This window comes from Dendrobium catenatum, unplaced genomic scaffold (genome assembly GCF_001605985.2).
Source record: "Dendrobium catenatum unplaced genomic scaffold, ASM160598v2 fragScaff_scaffold_1061, whole genome shotgun sequence".
Lineage (NCBI taxonomy): Eukaryota > Viridiplantae > Streptophyta > Magnoliopsida > Asparagales > Orchidaceae > Dendrobium > Dendrobium catenatum.
In genome coordinates this window covers 2,505,676-2,511,440 of record NW_021319523.1, presented here as the reverse complement: position 1 = coordinate 2,511,440, position 5,765 = coordinate 2,505,676, and positions in this window count along the sequence as shown.

Genomic DNA, 5,765 nt, shown 5'->3' with positions numbered 1-5,765 from the left:
GGTGGAGGAACTAACAATTATTAGTGAGGTGATCTGACCTAGTTTTATGTTCGAACGTCAATAATATGTCGCCACTTGATCTTACTCAATATAGTGCGGCCCGACGATTTGACCCGGGATTGCTATGTTCACGTATTGCTCGGTATTGCTAGGTATTGCTTGGCAATAATAAAAAATATCGTTCTATGAAGACCAATACCGAGAAATACCGAGAAATACCGGTATTGCTCGGTATTACTCGGTATTGCTCGGTATTGGTCTTCACATAATAGTATTTCTCGTTATTGCCGAGCAAAATCGACCAATACCGAGCAAATATTGAGCAATACCTAGCAATACACGAACATAGCAATCCCGGCTCCGTTCCAGGAAGGGGTTGTCGGGCCGCGCGGTAAATAGTGAGAACACATGGCGTTATTTTACTAGCGTCTGAACATAGAGCTACGTCAGGTGACCGGACCAAATAAAAGTTCGACAATGGACACCGGACTTACCTCAACATCCCCCGACACCAATAGGAACATCCGGAGGCCAACAGGAATGTCAATGTTGTGGAAAAACTATTCTGTCCGGATTCCACCCTAATGAAAATGCGTTATGTTCGGTATCGAACTTATACCGAGCGATACTCGGTACTCGGTATCGCTTGGTACCTGAGCGTAAACCGGACGGTTCTCCCATCCAGCGTCCACACAAAATAATCTCTCCACGTTGTGACCGGACGACCCGATCATCCAAGAAGTTAAAATTTTGCACGTGCTTTATCTTTTATCGTGCGGCCCGACAATTTAAATTGTGGTCCAAGTGAAAATTTGAAAAAGGTGCCCTTTAATATGTTTCATGAGATTGGTGGATTTTTCATATTAGGGTTTATAATATATTCATAGAAGAGTGCTGAGAAGAAAAACAAGAAAGACAAATTGAAATTGAAAAACTCTTTAAATAATTTTGAATTGTTCGAGGAGATGGAAGAGACCGAAGACATAAAGGAAGAATTGCCGGAGCGAACCACATAATATATGTCTGAGAATTTTTCGGTAAGATCTTAACTCTAAAGAGATTTTATAAGGGATCTTTTGAGTGTAGAGTTCTTAGTGTTTAGAGTAGTCCCTTGGAGTAGATAAGCAAGAGATTCCTGATACTGCATCTCGGTACACAGTGGTGGTACTGCTTCTCGGTATTTTTTCCATGACAGATGCTCGGTACTTTATCCAGGTACCGGGTTTCAGTACATATTCTTGGTATCTCTAAAAAGAGATCTCGGTATCGCTAAACGGTACCGAATGTTGGTACCTGTTGGTATTCCAGATTTATGTGCACTGTCATGTTAATATCAAACGTTAAAATCATTTTGACTTTTTATACATGGTATTTATTAAACTGAGAAGGAAGCATATGAGATGTATTGCAATTATGCTCATAATCTTGGATTTATTGTTCGGAAAAAACATCATAGTTATTGGTCAAATTTGAGAAAAATTAAATTGAAGGATTTTGTATGTTTGAAATCTGGATTTAAGAAGGGCATTGACTTCAATTCCTATTCGAAATATCAAAAATCCAATACCAAAGACTGGTGTCTGACTATGATTAGATTTGTAGTGGGTGAAGATGGAGTTTGTAAGGTTCAGAAATTCATTGAGAATCACAATCACGAATTAGCTAGTCCTCAAGATTAACATTTTCTTAGATCGTATAAGAACATTAGTGATGTGAACGCATCAGTTCTTAAATTCATGATATAAGCTGGGATAAGAACAATTGATGCATTTACTTACCTACGCGATGAAGCAAGAGGTGTAAGAAATATATGGTTATCTAAGAGGGATGCATATAACTTCATTCAAAAGGAAAGAATAGTGAAGATTAAGAATGGGTACATGAATTCATAATTGAACTATTTAAAGAACAACTAGTTCATGACAACATGTTCGCATGTGATATATAAACTGATGAAAATGATGGATTGTTGAATTTTTTTGAGTTGATGGTTTAGGGAGAATAGATTATGACTGTTTTAGTGATGTGATTATTTTTTATAATAGTTATAGGCTTAAAGAATATAATTTAGCTTGTGCACCCTTTATCGGAGTTAATAATCTTTGACAGAATGTTCTTTTAGGGGTTGCATTTTTATCGGACGAGACTATTGTTGTATCGAGCATAGTACCGAGTATTGTACCAAGCTCGGTGAGGGACAACTATGGGATATTACTCGGTACTGAACGGTACCGATTTGAAAAAATCCTTTTGCCAACTAACAGTTATATCAATATTTCCATTGTGTGAGAAAAACAATTTACACCAAATATGCAAAAACCCTAAAAGGCAACCCTAAACCCTTTAAACATTTGAACAAACACTTTACACTATGAAAAATTACTTCAACGCAACAAAATATTTTAGGCATGGCTCCCTGCAACGAAATTGATGAACAAAAAACGGAGCTCCAAACGCCGAAGATGAAAAAATGATATTGACACCACAAGTAAAATCAAACAACATCCAAATTGAATTTGTGATAATGCATGCGATTTATTTTCCGATAAAAAGTGACTCCGGTTCAGGTTATCAGGCTGCACTATAAAAGATAAAGCACGTGCGAATTTGGTTTCTTGGGGGGTTGGGTCGTCGAGTCATCGGGGCGCAACGTGGCATCTTCCTATTGACGTCTAGATATAGAGATACATCCGGTGTTTACACCGAATAATTCCCCCTAAAGGAGGGATTATTTTCTTCTTACTTGAGTGACCGAAAAGGTTCTATTGATTTTGAATAATTTTTTTCCACTTTTCGGTTAATAAATTTTTTATCATAAAATCAATTTCATCAATTAAAAAACATTCTCCAGTCATCTTGTTCTTAGGGCATCAATTTTTAGCCCTATAATGCTCCTTACTTCCCAATTGTCTTCCTCTTCCTCCTTACTGTTAATTCTTATTGAATCTCGATTAGGTTGTAAACCTAAGTTAATCTCCCAAGACTAACCAATAAGGGGGTGAATTGATACTTTTAAAATTTACCTTCTTGGATTTAAAAGTTAGAAACCAGTTAACGATTAGAAGCAAGTTAAATAAGTTTTTAGAAAAACTTTTCAACTACGAAAAATAAAACTTGCAGTAAGTAAATAAGCAGCAGAAAAATAAAACAACACAAGGATTTATAGTGGTACAGTCAAATACGACCTACGTCCACTCCCTGAACCTCCCACTTCAGGTATTGCACTATTACCAAAGTGACTCTCCTTTATCCCCCACAGCAAGGCGGATAATCCTTTACAAAACTCTCTTCCACCAAACCCCGGTGCGACAGAGAACTGTCATCCTTTAACACTCTTCAAGTGTAGGTAGAGATCCCCTCATTCTTTCACACCCTCTAAGTGTAGGCCGAGTACCTTTGTCATTCACACCCTCCAAGTATAGGCAGAGTACCTTCAGCTGTTCACACTCTCCAAGTGTCGGCAGAGAACCGTCATCCTTTCACACTTCCTAAGTGTTGTAGAGAATCGGATCTTATCCGAAGATCTTCACATGAGCAATCTAGAAAGACAAGAGGAAGAGTGATAACCACAATTATAAGGAGATCCTTACCTTTGAGTAACCTTGTGAACCCTTCATACTCCAGTTGTAAGAAATCTCTCTCAATCACTCTCTCACACTCTCACCTTCAATTGCCCTTGGAAATTCACGTAGACAAGATTTTTAGAAGTCTGTTTTAGTGGACCTTTTATACAAAAGACACGAAAAACTATCCAGAAAACTAAAGTTTTTAATTTTGAGCGTACACGATCGTACAATACGATTGTATATTCGTACGTAAAAATAGTTTAAAAACTATTGCGTATGAACTCATTGTGAATCGGTACGAAATCATTTCGTACCCGATCATCGTCCATACGAAATAAATTCATTTGGTACGAATAAAAAATTTTCAAAGTTTATTTGTATGAAAACATCAGGACGAAATGAATGAGAATAGAAACAGAGGCGTTCGTCCCTGTATAAAATTAAATATCGTCTGTATGATCTTCGTCTGAGGACAGAATAGAGACATTCATTCTTGGATGAAATTAAAAATTGTCCGTACGATCTTCGTTCGAGGTCAGAACAGAGATGCTCGTCCTAGGACGAAATTAAATATCGTCCATACAACATTTATCCGAAGTCAGAAAAGAGACGTTCATCCTGGGATGAAATTAAATATCGTCCGTACGATCTTCATCCGAAGTCAGAATAGAGACGTTCGTCCTGGGACGAAATTAAATATCGTCTGTACGATCCATACTTATAAAAAAATTTTCTTTAATCTTTTTCGTTCAATTGCTCGTTGGGGAAAATAACTGACTAGATCATCTCATATGAAGTTATATCGTACAGCACAACTAGTTTAAAAATATGAATTTTAAAACTCTCCCCTGTTGTGTGTGCTCAGTTACTCAATTACAATCACACTCTCTTAGACTCAAGAAAATAAAAAATATAGACTTTGATTACAATAAACTCTAAACTGTTCTTGATTTGAAGTATTTCCAACAATCTGGAGTATGATTTTTCTGAAATGTTAGTTCACACAAGAGTAAAAACAATTCTTCCAAAATATGTTAGGAGAAATAATAATCAAATCAATAATATTTGGAATCATAAAAAATATACAAGTTGCAAGAATATCCAACATGCATAGCAACTATCTCAACACTTACTCTTTGGTCTGTACTCCCCCATTTCCTTTCTCTTCCCTCTCACTCTTGCTCATGCCACTCTTTTAATAAAGTCTTTGAGGCCGTCCTCTTATCTCCTTCCCTTTGACATAGATTGAAGGCTTTTCAAATTCATTCATGAAATATCTACCTCTTCCCTTCTCTATAAAAAATTCATTTAATAAAATCAATATACTTTTCTCAATAAATTTCTTCTTTCAGGTGCTCTTCATCATAGGTCTTGCACTTATGAAAGAGACCAATTATATACTTCTCATAACCTATTCTTTAATGATTTCATTACTCTACAAGGAGCATAAAATCAAGATCTTCATATGAGAAAATCAATTGTATTAGTATTCTTATCATATATCAATATTATCTATCATATGTCATAGTAGTACTCTTATCATGTATCAGATATTCATATAAGATATCTTAATCTTTAGGGTATCTTGATTCGAGGGTATATTGATCTTGAAGTTATCTTCATCTTGTTCCTGCACTTATGACTCTTGCATTGATCTCCAACTCCTTATAACTCTCATCTTAAGGGTATCATGCGAGGTTATCAAATCATATATCTAATATCAATTAATACATTATTTTAATACACCTTATGGTGTTCCATACTAACCTTTTAGCTTCACAATTTTATATAAATATGCCAAATAGTTTATCTTATCAAATTCATCTTGTCAGTATTCTTATCATATCAATATCAATATTATAATTTTTCAAATTATATACCAATCGTATCAAGTATTTCAACATATATTACTTTCATTATCATCATATCAAATAACAGTAAATTAATTTTCAATCCATTTTAAGCATACCTTTCCGTACTTATTTCACATAGAAATTTCTACATACATTCAATCGAAGAAAATGCAATAATATCATACAAAATTGTTCAGTATGACCAAATTGATAGAACATCAAAAGTTAAATAATGAAAGCTTACAAAATTAAGAGATACTATATTTTTGACAATTTTAGAAGAGAAAAAAATTATAGAAACCAAAATCATTAAAAATAAGAGTAAGATTTTAAACAGTTACATCAA